Raw genomic sequence first — 16,777 nt, 5'->3', positions numbered from 1 at the left:
TATTATAATATGGGCTTTTCGTTACTCTTTGTTTCTACATATGTACATGAAATAATTATGATATTCATTTAATAAATTTAGCCCCAACTACTACAACAAATGTGTCTTTTAATGGCATCCAATCATAGCATGTTTTGTATTATGTTATAAAAAATAGAAGGTGAAAATAAAGGGGGGTAAACGAAAATACTCAAAGCGCCAAAAAAATTTTCTTTCGGCATTATGCTTCCACACAAACCCCTGCCCTTTCACTCCATCACCACAAAAAAGAAATCCCAAAACCCCCACTCCCTCTCCATCTGCTCGTTTTGTCGACCACACAAGACCCCTCTGTTTCCTTATCAGCTGATGGTGACCCACAAAACTTGATGACCGACCAAAACATTTCGGCCAATCACACAAAGGTTCTCTAGTGACCCACGGGAAAGCTGACCCACACCGACTGTTGGTGACCCACGACGAATGACAGTCCACCCACGGCGAACGGCGGTAGGTGTCCCACGGTAGTAGGATGTATTACCCATTGCGGTGCCAGTTACTTCCTTACTATGACTTAGAGCTTCCTTCATTTAAATTTGTACTTCACTTCTCATTAATCTATCATCTTCATTTACTTAGGGCTTCCTTCAATTCCTTAATAGCTATGGTGAAAGGTGGTCTCAACTAGGATGGGTTGCTCAAATGGAGTCTCGCTCACTCCGAAAAAACTCACTCTAATCGTAATCTCAGGTATTCTCTTTCTCTCTATCTTCTTAATTTGTCGATTAATCAAGAACTAATGTTTGTTACTCTCCTTTGATATCTCATGTTTCTATTATTATTATCTTATTTAAGTTGATGTTGTGGTGCTTTTGCATTCTATAACTGTTGTGGATGTTATTATAATAGATTATTTTTGTTGCGATCAATAAAAATCATTAAGTTGGAGGGACGAAGGAGACGTTATTTGCTTAATACCCATTTTAGTAATCTAAATTGATTTACTAGGTTTAACTAAATTTATATATGTATATATGTTACTAAATTTACATAAATATATATATTACACATGTATTTATGTTGCAGATAGAATTTGAAATTGTTAAAGAAATAATATACATATCTTGGAATATGGCATTTTGTTGATAGTCTCTGTACTATCTTGGTTGATGAGTGAAATTAAATAGGGGAAATTCATGATTGTAAAGGGGCTTCTTTCAACTATGTAATTGGGGTTATTATTTTTTCTTTTTCGTCCACTTTTCATGGGAATCTTAATGTGAAAGAGGGATCTTCACGGTGAAAACATGTTTCTGTTGTCCATTTGGTCTTCGAGGTTAATTGAAAGACGAGTCCTTTTATTTTTTTCGCTCTCTCTTAGCTACTCTATGATATTGTTTTAGTTTCACATTTTTTAAACTCACATTTCAAGTCCAGTCTTGCATATTTTTTACTTTGTTCTAAAATATTCCTCCTATATTATAAAAAGGAGACAAGCTGAAGCTACTCGCATCAGGGAGAAATACCCATATAGAATTCCCGTTAAGAATGTTAAACTTTCATTACAGTGTTTGACACAGAGTTCACTCATATTCTTGTCTTAATTATGTGATTTATCTATGCAAGTGGTTGTGGAGAAAGCTGAAAGGAGCGACATTCCTGACATAGATAAGAAGAAGTAAGTAACCTTGTGACTTGATTTTATATAAATCAGTTAAAATTGGACTTCTTAACTGAAATGACCTGGGAATGAAGCCGGAATGGGAGACCCTGCATTGAAGTAAAACTCCAGAACTTGGTTTATATGAATAGGTGCTCGGTTATTTTTTTATTTCCATAAAAATTACGAATCACGATAGTAGATGGTAGGGTCTTGATTGTCAGATATTAAGTGTAATGTGGTAGTGGTTTATTTTTGTTCTAGTGTTAGGTTTCTCAGACAAAAATTTAGATTGTAATATCAGTGAAAAAGTTCTAAATCAATGTGTTGATGGTATGTTAGAATGAAGGAAAAGCTAGGGAAATTCTAGATAAGGTAGTTGAGCATGGTGAATTATCCAAACCATTTATTGAAGTGCTCTCTTTTCTCTATTTGAAACATTTGGATTTTTCTCTCATAAGCGTCGTTTTCATGTGGTTAAATGTATACCTTTTTTGCCTCCATGATTCATCCATGCCTTGATACATTTTGAGGCAATTTAGTCTACGACAAAGAGAATTGATTATTTAGATTCATTAGTTGAAAAAGTCATAATGCCCAACACAGAGAATGCAACGGTCGTGAGTGCTTCAAAGAGGGAGGAGTTATCGAGCATTTTCTTGGAGGTACGAATAAAGTTTTCATGTTTGCAAGGAAAAAACTTTTGAAGGTAGATGGCGTAATTACTAATTGCAAATTACATGTGAAGAATTAATTCTAGTATACAACTAACTATTGATTTATGTTGGTAGGTCTAACATTGAGACAGTTTGATATAAGATTATCTAGTTATAAAGGTCTCTTGTTTTTCCACCTTACTCTGGATCTCACTGTCTCTTTGGAGTTGTAAATATTTCCATAGCATGTATGATATTCTGGGACAAAACTACACTGAGTTTTAAGTATTTTGAAGGAAGAAAATTCTTATTGGATGATGCTAAAAACTAGAAGTAGATGCTCATGACGTGAAATCTGTCTTACGTTTTGTTGATCTGGAAATCTTTCTAGTGTTGAAATATGTTGGATCGGATTTCGTTGAACATGCTGATCAATGATATTTGTGGGCATTGAAAATATGCTACTTAGGTATCATTTTTGCTAGTTGGACAAGAGTTTTAAAAGTTGATATTCCACACAATTTTATGAGGCATGACACTTCTCTTAATGATTTGTTAGTTTTTTTCTTGAAATCGAATTGTTTATGTGTAGTTTTGAATTTTGGTATTTCAATTGTTCGTAAGGAATAACCCCTTCCACTCCCTCCTCCCCCCCCCCCTCAATTCATGGTACAGTTGTCATTTTTCATCCATTATTCAATCGATTCATGGTACAGTTGTCCAGTAGTTCAGAATTTGGTTCCTCGTAAATTATGAGACTTCAATATGTATCTTCTTGTTGTTTGTTTTTGTTTCTTTGTTTGGTGGGATTGTACGTTTAGGTTTATCTAAACTTAAGCACCTTAGATTTGTTTGTTTCTTTGTTTGGTGGCATTGCAAGTAGTTGAGATTTCTTATTTGGTTGTAGGTTTTTTTCCTTGTTTCTTGTTGGTTTTGGTTCATTATACTAGTGTAGTATTGGTGGCATTTTCCTACTTGATTCCTTCGCTTGTTTGGAATGAGTATGTTCAATTATTTCTATACTTTGGTATGTAAGGTATAATTTATTCTCCCTTTAGCTTTATTGATTTAAGTTCCTTATGAAGTTAAGATACCGATACTAGTTATGATAATGTGTGTTGCTCTACTAATGTTATGATGATGTTTTCAAAGGGAAGCTGAGCAAGGAATGTACGTAAGGTAGTCGTAGGCAAGGGAAGAGGTAGAGACGTTGTATGAAGAAGATGAAGACGAGTACAGTGACACCTTATGTGAGGCATACGGTGAGAACTATGCTTTAGATGAATTTTGTATTTGTTGTGATATCTATGAGAAATGTGAAGGGATAAAAGCCCTCTACACAACGAAAGAATTAAAAGAAACTATAACTCAATTTAATAGGAACCTAAAAAATACCAATACATTGGCAAAATAAATTACAAAATTCTATGGCAAAGTATACTTTCAAGAAAATACAGGGAAGAAAAACTTACGCTCGTTGACGACTCTGAATCTACCAATCACCAATTTGGGCACCACCACTTGAAAACCTTTATATTCTCTGATTGAGATATTTGTGGGAACCAAATTGGATTGAGGGAACTTTTCAGAGAAAAGAAATTTTTCAGAGAGAATATGAGCAATTTTCTTTTCACAATAGAAAAAACTTCTCGATCTACGTACCACTAACTCCCTCTTCCCTATTAATTTAATTTAATAAATAAATATTAATATTAAAATAATTAATTAATTTAATTTAATAATTAATTAAATCATATTTAATTAATATTTTATTTAAATCATATTTAAATGAATATCTCTCACACAACCTATAGTTTTAATTTAATTAAATCAAAATAAATTAAACTATTAATTAATTCTCCAATTAATTAATTTCTAAATTAAATATCTTATATTTAATTTAATCCAAATTTGAATCATATTCAAATATGAATTGCTCTTATAACCTATAGTTTTAATATGTATCATATACACATTAAATTTTAACCTATAATTTTAGTAAGAATCTAATTCACATTAAATTAATATTTTGACTTATTCAAATATTTTATTCTCTAGTAAACTAATTTTGAATCATATCCAAAATTAAATTTATATATTAAAGTCTAATTAAAATATAAATTTTATATTATAATGTATAACACCATACATTGTATTAATTCTCAAAGTAAATTTGAACATTTCAAATTACAACCAACATAAATAAATCTCATTACCTTTACGAGCTAGGAAGGGGACTTAATGGACCTATAGATCAGAAGCTACAACGATATGAGATTAATTGGCTAAACTCATTAACCACATTAATTAATATTCGTTAACTGTATGTACACTCCACTAAAGACTCACAGTTGAACACTTCTCACTGTAGATATATTTATGTGTCCACGGATATAGACTAATACCAGTAACTTAGTCCTTCACAAGTGTTCGTAACACCAACTACGTCAAATTACCGTTTTACCCCTGGATTACTTCTAGTCCTTAAATACCGGTGCTCCTCTAATGAACAACCTGTTTATGGTCTAACCTGTTTATCAAATACAATGTGAGCCGTATCCATAGTGTTATCAGGATAAGGTACCCAACCTTAACTCTATACTATAGACCTTTTAAGCTCATCTTGAACATTGATCCCCGTATGTCTCTATATATTGTTCAAGACTCATCAAACAGCTTAGAATGTTAGTTTATTGGATTTAGTTATTAAGACAAAACTAATAATATAATCAATAACACTTATTGAAATTATAATAATAAAACACTTTATTAACAACGGTCAATGGATTATATTTACTATCGACGAGTTTTAGGATATAAAACCCAACAAAATGGTTCCATGGAAAATTTGTTGTATGAAGAAATGCTTCAATTTATCAGTTTTCTTGTGATGTATTGAATTTTCTAAAACAGGGTAGTTGTTTTTTGTTTAGGTTTGTTCTCAAAGGATTTTTTTCCCTTTATAAACAAAATTGTAATGCATAGAAAATAACATATATTATTCAATGAGATATTATATGGATAGTTTTATGGTAATTCTTCTATTAATAATGTGATTATGAAATGTTAATAAGGCCAAATGGTTTTAAAATAGCTAGTGAAACGTTTTGATAATGCTTTTCGAATGCAAAAAAAAAAAAAAGCTATTAAATGTCTTTTATAGCGTTTTTCCAATGTTATTGAAAATTCTATTTAAATATTTTATAACGCTTTTCCAATGCAATAAAAAAAGCTATCAAAATGTTTTGATAGCATTTTTTCTCACGTTATAAAAAGCATTTATGGCATCATATTTATGTTATCGCTGGGACTTATAGCGTTTTGTATAGCGGCAAAAAACGCTATGAAAAGTCATGGACTTTCAATAACATCGGCTACAACAGCATTTCGAAAACTCTATCGAAAATCAATGATAGCGTTTTTTTTATGCTATCGTAACTGATATTTCTTGTAGTGAACCTTGATTTTTCACTACTCTTTTTTTGTATGCATATATATATGGTACATCAAATAAAAAAAATTCGTCAAATGATTTTATTTAATCTTGTTAATTAGGATGTTCATTTCATAAATTTAGCTTTAATTTTGGTTTTTCACTACTCTTTTTTACCGTACATATATATGGTACATGAAATACACATTTTTCTTAATTTTATTTCAATAAATCTTGTTAACTTTACTTTGATCTTCATTTAATAAAAGATGAATTGGTTTGTTTCTATCAAATTTGATGGTTTCATAACGTGTTCGTTTAACCTCATGGATAATAAAGCTTAGTCGATTTTTGGCGGACCCATCTAATAATTTAATTTAAATTTCAATAATGTTAATTTTCAAACCTTTCATTTGTGTGCGTGAACTTTAAATATAATTTAAATTTTTTTGTCAACTTTTTGATAAAATATGGAAATAAATATCCTGGCAATGATATGTAATCAACCATAATTAACATATAATACTTTCTTCTAAACAAGTATCGTATATGTTATGAATTGTATCTTAGAACAAAACGTCAAACATCAATTACATTAGAAATATATATAGTTTCAAATAGATTTATTTGATATTGTGTCAATAATTATAGTTCGGAGAAGAAAAAATACAATTTTTATTAACAAACTTTGATAAGTATGTAATATGGTCTTGGGCTAAGGTTGTCCCGAGAGATCCTTGAGTTTTCCTTAAATCTATTTTTAGTTTTCTCATGGGAATGTTGTTTGGCTTTTTTGTCTTTATTTTCAAATTAAAAAAAAAACGTCACTCGACCGAGAGAGACTGAGAAATTTCCTTCAAGTAGTTTTTTAAAATTTGGAAAGAATCTTGTGGTTGATCCCAGCCAAGATTGGCTCGGGATTAATGACATAATTGCTTCTATTTTTAAACTCGGGGACGTCTCAAGGTAACTTTGGTTCGGGATCAATGACATAATTGCTTCTATTTTTAAGTTCGGGGGCAACCTTAGCTCGAGATCATATTACATAATGTTTATGTTCTTTAGCTCGGGGCATCTCGAGGCAACCTTTGCCCGAGAACATATTACATAATGCTTATGTTCTTTAGCTTGGGGGAATCCCGGGGTAACCTTAGCCAGATATCATATTACATAATGCTTATTATATCTAAAAGGTCTCTTGTTACGTTGTTTGGCTTCTTTGTTCAAATGATTTGATTTTACTTAATCTTCTTCATTTCATAAATTTAGCTTTTCATAAATTTAGCTTATTTTGCTTTTCCACTACTCTTTTTTTCCCTACACTTATAATGAAAAACACATAATTCGAAATTGATATTATAAACCTTCTTAATTGAGATCCTCGTTCGATTTCTTTCATATCCTGGAATTGTTGAAGTTGAACTAAAAGAAGAATATATTAAAACATTATGTAATTTTGATATATTCCTTTTGCAAAAAACTTCCTTATTATAGATTAATTTAATTGAAACTGAAAAAAGAAGAAGAAAAAAAAGAGTTGGGTTTGCTCTTATTTATATCCTTTTTTTGTTTTCTTTTTTTTTCCCATCATCTCCTCTCTAAGTGTGACGACTTTCGTGACTTCCACTTCTCTCTAGTCCAGGCGGCTTTCTTCTTAGGGAGTTCGACGTCAAAGGGAAAGAGAGAAGGATGAAATTTTTTAATGATTTCATTTTGCCTCAAGAACTTCGATTCGACCAAAGATGCAACCATTTCGGAACTTCACAAGTTTGTTCCACAAACCCCACAAGAACCACCAAATCCTCTAGTAAATCATTCTTCCCATGAAAATCTCCCGCGGATCTTACCATTTTTTATTCAAGAAAGAGTTTTAACGAAGTGAATAAAGTATTTTGATGTGTGAAAAGAGTAGGTGAGGGTGATGGAGGGATTTAGAGAACGAAAATGAAAGGAGAGGGAAGGAGAGAGGGGGATTACGAGAAGGAAAGAGGGAGATTAGAGGAAAGAGTTTTGGGAATTCCCGAGAGAGAGCTGAGGGAGTGAAGGGTGTTTGAATAACCCTAATATCCAACTATCTTAATTTGTGGGTCAAACATAGTCCACTCCACTCCAACTTTACTCCTTGGACCAACAGACCTTAATATTTTAAATATATATTTTAATTTGATATGTATTAGTTCAATGAGAAATTGAGAATGTGGCATTCCTCTAGAGAGGTAGAAGGTTTGATTTTCTATTCAATACAACTTTATTAAATCATTTCAACTATTTGAGATTTTTGATGCTTAACACAAACAAAGAATTTAAAATTAAACTAGGATTTAAATAAAACAAGTTTAAAAAGAAATCCATTCCAAACTGATTGAATTTTGGTATCATTTTTAACTTTTAAAATTAAATTGTATCTCTCAACTATCATTCCTACCTTTGTGTATCTTTAATTTTAACTATTAAAGCTCTACATCATGTTAGTAATTTATACTTGATGTAAATAAAATGCGGAAATCAAACTATAGAAAATTAAAAATATACAAATAACAAATAATAAATGAAGGAGAAAAGAATATAATGACATTGGAAATAATACTTGTTCACCTTTGTGAGACCCTAATCGCATTCTGAACTACACAACAAGAATTGTCTATGCGATGAGATTGCTATGCGATGGAAGTTGATAATTGGAAGAGATCACAAGGTAGCTTGCATTTTGCATTCTACCAACATGATGAGAAAGACAACACAATGAACTATGTTATGCGATTTGAGCTTCCTTCACCTGGAAGTAGCTGATGTCATCCTTCGGTAAGAAAGTTGTCAAACTGATTTGACTTTTTTGTCCAAGTGAATTCAGAATAAGGAAGTGACAGTGACAATGGCACATGACATTCTGGTATTGGATAATTCTCACCGTCGGGCAGAGCTAATCATTCGTGCATAGAAAGTTACGTTTCACCAAAGAGACTTATAAATAGATGAAGTTCGGCCATTTTTGGAGCTGTTTAAAGTTAAGCAAAGAAGCTAATTGATTGTTAGTGGTTTCTTCCTAAAAATGTTTTAAAAAATAAAAGGATTTCTAGTGTACTTAAATCCTTAAATGTATTTCTATTGAAACCCTGAATTACATGATTTCTCTTATGTTCTCCAATTCTTAAAATGTATATGATTTATAAATGAACTGGATTTGAAATGAAATAGAATGATGTGATGAGATGATCTTTGGTATTCTATATGATGAGATGCCTCACACTTGTTGTGTATTCTGTGTAGGATGTCTTATTCTTGATGTGTGATCTGGGATAAGTTTCCCTATTCTTATTGTGTGATCTAGAATAGGATGCCTTATACTTGCTGTGTGATATGGTATGGGATGTCATTTGCTTCCTGTTTGATTTGGCATTGAAAGACCTGTTATGCGTGAAGGAATTGATGGTGAATTATTATTGCGTTGAGATTACTCCATACAACTGCAACCCAACAAAAGAGTGTGGTAAATGCTTGAGTTGAGGAAATGGTACAAAGATGTAATTGAACACACAGAGCAATTCTACGATAGGATTTAATGATGGATTATGTGAGATGCATGCTTATGAGATATGAGTTATTATGAATGATTTGAAAAGAAATGTTTTCTAAATGAATTATAAATGTTTGTTGATGAGATTTGGATTGTGTTGATCGCCTAACATGTTAGAGATGATTTGATTTAGACTCGAATTTCTATCATTGAAACGCATAACTATTTATATAACATGATTTGGCGCGTTATGGTAGAGTTTGGCTTATTAAAAGTGTTGATAAAAGACCCCACTAACTAGACATTTTTGTTTAACCTTTTAAATGTTTGGATTTATTCCCCCCCCCCCCCCCCCCTCAAGTAACGAAGGGCAACCAACGTTTGACTTGCAGTTTTGATCAACTACTATGCCATACTCAAACTACATCATCTTGGTAGTGGCCACTATCAACTCGCATAGCATGTAGTAGCTAGGCGAGGAGAGTCCAACTATTGTTTCGAGATTATATATGTTTTGTTGAAGGAACTTTGTACTTGTGTTAAATGTACTCTTTTGACCATTATCAATGAAGTATTTGTGTTTTCAATTGAGTTCTCATCTCACGTTAAGTTTGTTGGTTGTGTTTATCCCACTTACTAGACATTTTGCATGTTATCTCACTGAGAGATTGGGGTAGAATGTCTAAGCAATCACGTTTCCACTTGGTCGCATAAAGTGACTTTTGGGACGGTCGATGACAACTTAAACTCTAAAGCCTAAACAATGGTGACTTTTGCAATTTCTTAGAATTGTAAAATTCAACAAAGTTATTAAAATTTTGGGGAAAAATGAAGTATTTAAAAAGAGAAAAAATATATTGAAATGCAAAATCATTTTGGGTAATCAAAGGTAAGTAAAAGAAAATTGAATGGTTAAGATTTAAACTCAACTAATGTTAGACAAACACAAATAATAATATAATAATATATTTTTTAAATCCCAATAACAAGTCCATCATCTTTTAAAAATTAGCTGCTAGATACAAAAATAAATGATAATATTAAATTTATTTTCTTTTTCAAGTCAATTCAAAGATCAGAAGTTATATGTGTTACTCCCATTTTTCAAAATGGCATTCTGTAATTGGTTCAATTTCATTATTTGGTTGTCACATCACTATCTTGGGTATTTTCTGTTAAGCTTCTTTTAGCAATATTTTCTTCGTTTAAACTCCGATTTTGGTGATTTAAGAGGCATCAGAATCATTGTTCTGAGCTCTACGTTATAGACTATTCAAAATAATAAAAATTTTAATAAAAATTCAGATTTATTACCATCAAAACATTAATTAATTAATTAAAATTATTTAATTTACGATTAAGAGCCAAAAAGCCAACAATAAACAATATTAAAGGGTTGTTTGGGAGGGGATTAACACTGTGGACTTAGGTTAAGTTAACCCTAACCCCTGTTTGGACGTAGGGTTATGGAAACCCTAGTTTTAGGGTTTCCATAGTACCTGTATTACCCTTCTAACCCTTCCATTCTCTCGTCTACCCACTTGCCTATTTGTCTCTCTCATCATCTCCTTCAACTCGTGTTCATCTTCCCTTTAATCCCTCTTTCCCTTCCATTTGATTTTTCTTCTTTCTTCTTCTTTCTACTTCTTCTTCTCCTTCTTTCCCTTCGATTTCGATTTGTCTTCCTTTTAGTTTAGACATGACAACATTTAGTTTTTTCACCCAAAAAATCTATCCCCCTTCCATCGAAAACCCCCTTCGCTTCTCATCAGAATCCATCTCTACATCTCTCTAAATCGTCACTCTCACTCTCCGAAACTTGAACGCATTTTGTTGAAGGATTCGCTCCAACGGCATTGCCTCTAAAACGTTTTGGTTTCTTATTTATGGGTTTCATTGAACGGCTAGGACTATTCCTTGCCTCTAAAACCTTCCCTTGCATGTTCAATGGGCGTTCTCCGTTAACATGCAAGTTCGTTGTTGCCCCTTGGAATTTCCCTTGTCGTTCGACTTACCGATTTTTTGCTTGGTGTTTTCCTTGCCAATTGGCGTTTCTCTTCACTGATTTAGGACCGGTGCTACACACCACACCATTTTATGGCAATCAGTTCGATTTTTTATGTAAAGTCGATGACGAGTTTGTTGGTCCCAGACTAATTTCTTAATTGTTTTTTTCATACTTAAATATGTTTGCATTTTTTATTCTGTTAGGTACAAGTTTGGCTATGTTGTTGTTTCTTTCAATTTTATTAAAAAAAAATTGTGTTTGTATGTTGTTGTTTCATTCAGTTCCATTAAAGATTGTCTTAATTTGGGTTCCAATGCTTGTATATAAAATTATTGGATTCAATCTTTTTTGTTTCGACTCTGTGAGGATTATACCTATTGGACATTACTCTGTGAATTATAAATTCAAATTGCCCTCTTCTTGTAATTTCCATTCACTTTGATTTAGTACTTTTTATCATGTTTTGTTGTTTTGTTGACTGACTACTCTTATGGGGAAAATTTTTGACCGCTTAAATATGTTCCTTGCAGATTGTTTTGTCTCTTTAATCCTTTTGACAATCTTTCTTTATGTACTAAATAGGGTAGCTTCTAATGGTTAGAATTTGACTATTGTGTGACTTTTCTATGCTTTTATCCTGTCATTTGTAGAGATTCCCCTGTGGTTTTTGGTGTGTGATCATTAAAGGCATCATAACTTCCCCCATTCCCCCTATTTATACACCCTTTCTCTTTTGCCATATCACTTTCATTTGAGACTTCATTGGTTGTCTTCTTCTATCTTTTGCTATTTATTCTTTTGTTAGGTCACTTTTTGTTTCCACATTTTTATCATTCTCCATCCTTTTATGCTTTCTTTTATATGTATAATCCATGTTTTTATTGATGTCATTCACGTATGTTGCACTGTTTTACTTCACTTTCAACCACTTAACAAAAAAGGTTTTAGTCTCCTTATATATGCTTTTACTTCCTTTGTTGAGTTTGTTGGCTATTTTGTGTGTTCTCTGTACCTTGTTCTTCGTTTGTTCATTTTGTTGTTTCTATATTATTAGGATCCTTCATCACTTTCTACCTTGTTTTGTATGTATGCTTCATGTTATTATTAGTGTCACTTAGTTCAAATCTTTTAATTGATATTTCAACCACTAAAAAAATAGTTTTAATGTCGTTATATGCTTTTACTTCCATCATTTGAGTTTGTTGGTTGTTTTGCGTGTCCTCTGTTCCTTGTTATTTGTTTCTTCATTTCGGCTCTTTGTATATTATTAGCATCCTCCCTCCCGTTCTTCCTTGTTTTGTATCTACATTCCATCCTATTACCATGTTTGTTCCTTGTTTTTTTTTCCTTTTAATGGATGTTTCCACTACTATGAAATTCGGTTCATATTGTTGAATGAATTTCTTTACTTTGAGGCTCCTAATTTTTTTAAAAAAAAAACCGTTTACATTTTCATGCTTATTAGTAACGCCTTACGTTTTGAATCTTGATTTCAGGTCCATTCAACGGCGTACAAGGTATGTAATCATTATTTTTTTTTTCATCAACTCCACTCATTTACAATACTTCGTGCACGCATCCCTTCGTCATTTCCTAATCTTGTTTTTCTTATACAGGGCGTCGGCCTTCACAATACCCTTGAAAGAGGTACTATGGATTAGCCGTCTTTAGATCATTTTTTCATTTTGTTGTCGTTTTGTTTCATTTATCATTAGAAATGTGTAATTTAATTTCAATTGTACAGAAAAAACTTTCAGTTTTGTAATTTGCCATTTTTTGGTTTTGTGTTGACACTACATTTCACATTATGTAGAACATTTGTAGTATGCTTCCATTCCATGCACTTTAAAATTTGAAAATCTTGCCAATTTATTGCATGCACGTTCAATACATTTTGTTTGCAAAAGTATCATCCCAATACTTTGCATTTCACTACTACGACTCACATTAGTCTAACAAAAGATTAAACGGTAAGTTTTTCCCATAATTCACTACTATCTTTTTAAAACAAGTATAGTCATCAAACGTGAAGTCGATAAATTGAAACGTAATAAAAATTAAAAATTTACATTGAAATTTCTACGTCGCTTTTCAAAAGTGAAATGATGCCCCTAATATATTAAAAAATGACCCTAAGAAGATTTCAAACCTACTATAGTTCCAATATTACCACATGTTTTGTTTTTAAAATTTTTTTCACATTAGGAAACATAGCTCTATATTTTAACGTTTTCAAATTTAACCGCCAATGTGTTTGAAAACAAAATTTTAGTGGAATTTGCGTGTGAGCGATGTGAGAGAAATGTTTTCCTTTGTTTGTAGTACTACTTATTTGAAATTAGAATAATTTACAATACTTGTATATACTTTTCTAAGTACACACATCCATTACTATTTTAATCACTCACTAAAAGTAGACATTTTACCAAAGTTGTATACAATTTTCTTCCCATCTAGTTTCATCACACATGTTACCAATTGTCAAATTAGAATCTTTAAAACATCTATATCAATATTGTTTCTTTCAAATTCACTAATAACACAAGTCGTCCCATGTTTGAAATTTGAATTTGTTCAATAGTTGTAGGTATATTTCATATTAGAACTTGATGTTTACTTGTTTGTTTTGTAACATGTATATCAACATTCTAATAACATACATACTTAATCATTGTTAGGAAAGTTGTTACCTTCAAATGGATCCACAAAACCTTGCTGCAATCTTAACTGTGTTCACAGTTTTCCAACATCAGCTACTGCTAACATTGGAAGCACTTATGAACAACAATAAGCGGCTGACACATACACCATATGATACTAGGCATAGAATTAGGCAAGCTTGCATACTTTCGCATCATACACGGGTTCGACCTGGTACGTCGCCAAAATATTTGAATGGACAGGCAGACATTTGCTATTCTATGTCATTTATTACGAAATGTTGTTGGCCTTTCGTCGACAGAGATTGTCGATATTGAGAAAATGGTTGCAATGTTCTTGCACGTCCTTGCCCATGACGTAAAGAACCGAGTTATATAGAGGGAATTTATTCGATCTGGTGAGACTATTTCACGACAATTCAACCCCGTCTTGTTGACTGTGATACGACTACACGACGGGTTGCTAAAGAAACCACAGCCAATAACCAACACATGCATCGATCCACGGTGGAAGTGCTTTGAGGTGCTCATAGTAAAAATCATTTGTATGTCGCGTATCACAACGTCCCTGTAATTAATGGCAGTTTACTTAACTCTGCAAAATTTCCTTGGGCAATTAGACGGGACGTATATAAAGGTGAACGTGCCACAAACCGATCACCCTAGATACAGGATGCGTAAGGGTGAAATTACCACTAATGTCCTCGGATTCTGCAACACAAAAGGCGATTTCGTATTCGTTCTAGTCGGCTGGAAAGGATCTGCAGTTGATTCGTGCATTCATCAGGATGCACTTACACGACCAAATGGACTTCAAGTTCCCAAGGGTATTTACAACTTCTACTCCTCCCACGATGTTTAAAAATTTGTACTTCACTGTGCATAACCCTTTGTCTTACATAACAGGGTTTTACTATCTATGCGACATAGGGTATTCGAATGCAGAGAGATTTCTCACTCCTTACAGAGGGTAGGGGCACTGGAAAAGCACCAACCACTGCGAAAGAGTACTTCAACATGAAACACTCATCCGCACGGGATGTCATTGAACGTGCGTTCGGTCTTTTGAAGGGTCACTGGACAATCTTTCGTGGCAAGTCATACTACCCTGTCCAAGTCCAATGTCGCACCATTCTAGCATGTTGCCTACTGCACAATTTGATAAATAGGGAGATGACGAATGTAGATGACTTAAAGAACATCAACGAGGGAGACTTGGTATACGTGACGACCACTGCAGGAGACAACATTCACTACATTAAGACCTCGAACAAATGGACTCGGTGGGGTGATGAATTAACCCAACAATGTTCAACGAATGGCAGTTGCGTAACGAATAACTCCCAACATTTGAAATTAGAAGCTACTGTGTTTTTGCAATTTTACTACCGTTACTGTGTTATTGAATGTCAAATGTATGTGTGGATGATTTACATTAATGGAAATATATATATTCCCATGATATACCTTGAAGTTATTTTTTTTTTCATGTGAAATTTATTGTTACCATTCGACATTACTTACGTATGAATGTCTTTGTTGTCATATTCACTGTCAGTATGACAAGTTCGTCACGTGCCCCTAAGCATGTATGGACAAAGAAGGAGGAGGCCACATTACTGAAGTGTTTGGTGGAGTTGGTATCCGTAGGTGGATGGAAGTCGAACAACAGAACGTTTCGACCAGGTTACCTAACCCAACTTTTTTGAATGATGGTTGTAAAGTTGCTTGGATGTCTTGTCTAAGCCACTACTATTATAGACTTCCGAATAAAGACATTGAAGCGAACCTTTCAGGCAATCGTAGAAATGTGTGGGCCATCATATAGTGGGTTCAGGTAGAATGATGAGGCAAATTGCATAATTGCTAAGAAGGACATATTTGACAACTGGGTTAGGGTAAGGAAAAAATTAAAAAACGTATAAATACTTTGAAGGGATAGTTGCAAATATAGAAATTATATTTAAAATAATGAAGTATATAGCAACATTTTAAAAAAATTGCAAATATAGCAAAATCTGTCAAAATCTATCAATGATAAGAGCATATCACTAATAGACCATGTAGCAAATGTCGGTCTATCACTGATAAACCATAAGAGTTTATCAATGATAGAAGTCTATCACCGATAGACTTTGCTATATTTGCAATTTTTTAAACATATTGTCACATTCTTAATAATTATTCTAAAAATTGCTACCCATTGTAATTACCCTACTTTGAAACTGTACTTCGGTTAGACCGTTTAGATAATGCAAGTTTTTATTGACCATGTTTTTTATGTAGACACATTCTGCAGCGAAGGGCATCCTAAACTAACTGTTTTCCTATTATGAGGAACTGACATATGTGTTTGGGAAGGATAGGGCGACAGATCGAGATGCATAGACTTTCACCGACGTTAGGTTTAACGATCCTAGTGGGTACGAGGGATTTCAAATGCCTGATGGAAACGATATGGAGATCCACACCATGTACAACCATGGGTTTAACATGTCCCAGGATGATGTAAGCACCTTACGACCTGGTTGTGCGTTCAACGATAGGACCAGATCGAATGGATCAAAGCGAAAGAGGGGAGGGCAGCGGGTGGGGGAGATTGAGCTAATTCATGAGGTGATGGAGTATGTGAATGACCAGCTGAGGGCCATTGTCGAGTGGCCTATTGTCATGCTTCATAATGAGACCACAGTTCGCCAGGAAATCCTTCGCAAGTTGCGTGCGATGCTCGAACTAAGTAGGTTGGATAGGGCGAGCTGCTCATGGAGCCTCTTTCACAGTTTAGACGACATGCGCAGTTCCTTGAGAATGACTAATGAGGAGAAGATGGAATTCTGCACGATCCTGCTATGAGAAGATTGATGATT

Source organism: Cucumis melo, chromosome 6 (assembly GCF_025177605.1).
Source record: "Cucumis melo cultivar AY chromosome 6, USDA_Cmelo_AY_1.0, whole genome shotgun sequence".
Lineage (NCBI taxonomy): Eukaryota > Viridiplantae > Streptophyta > Magnoliopsida > Cucurbitales > Cucurbitaceae > Cucumis > Cucumis melo.
This window is presented reverse-complemented; position numbering follows the sequence as displayed.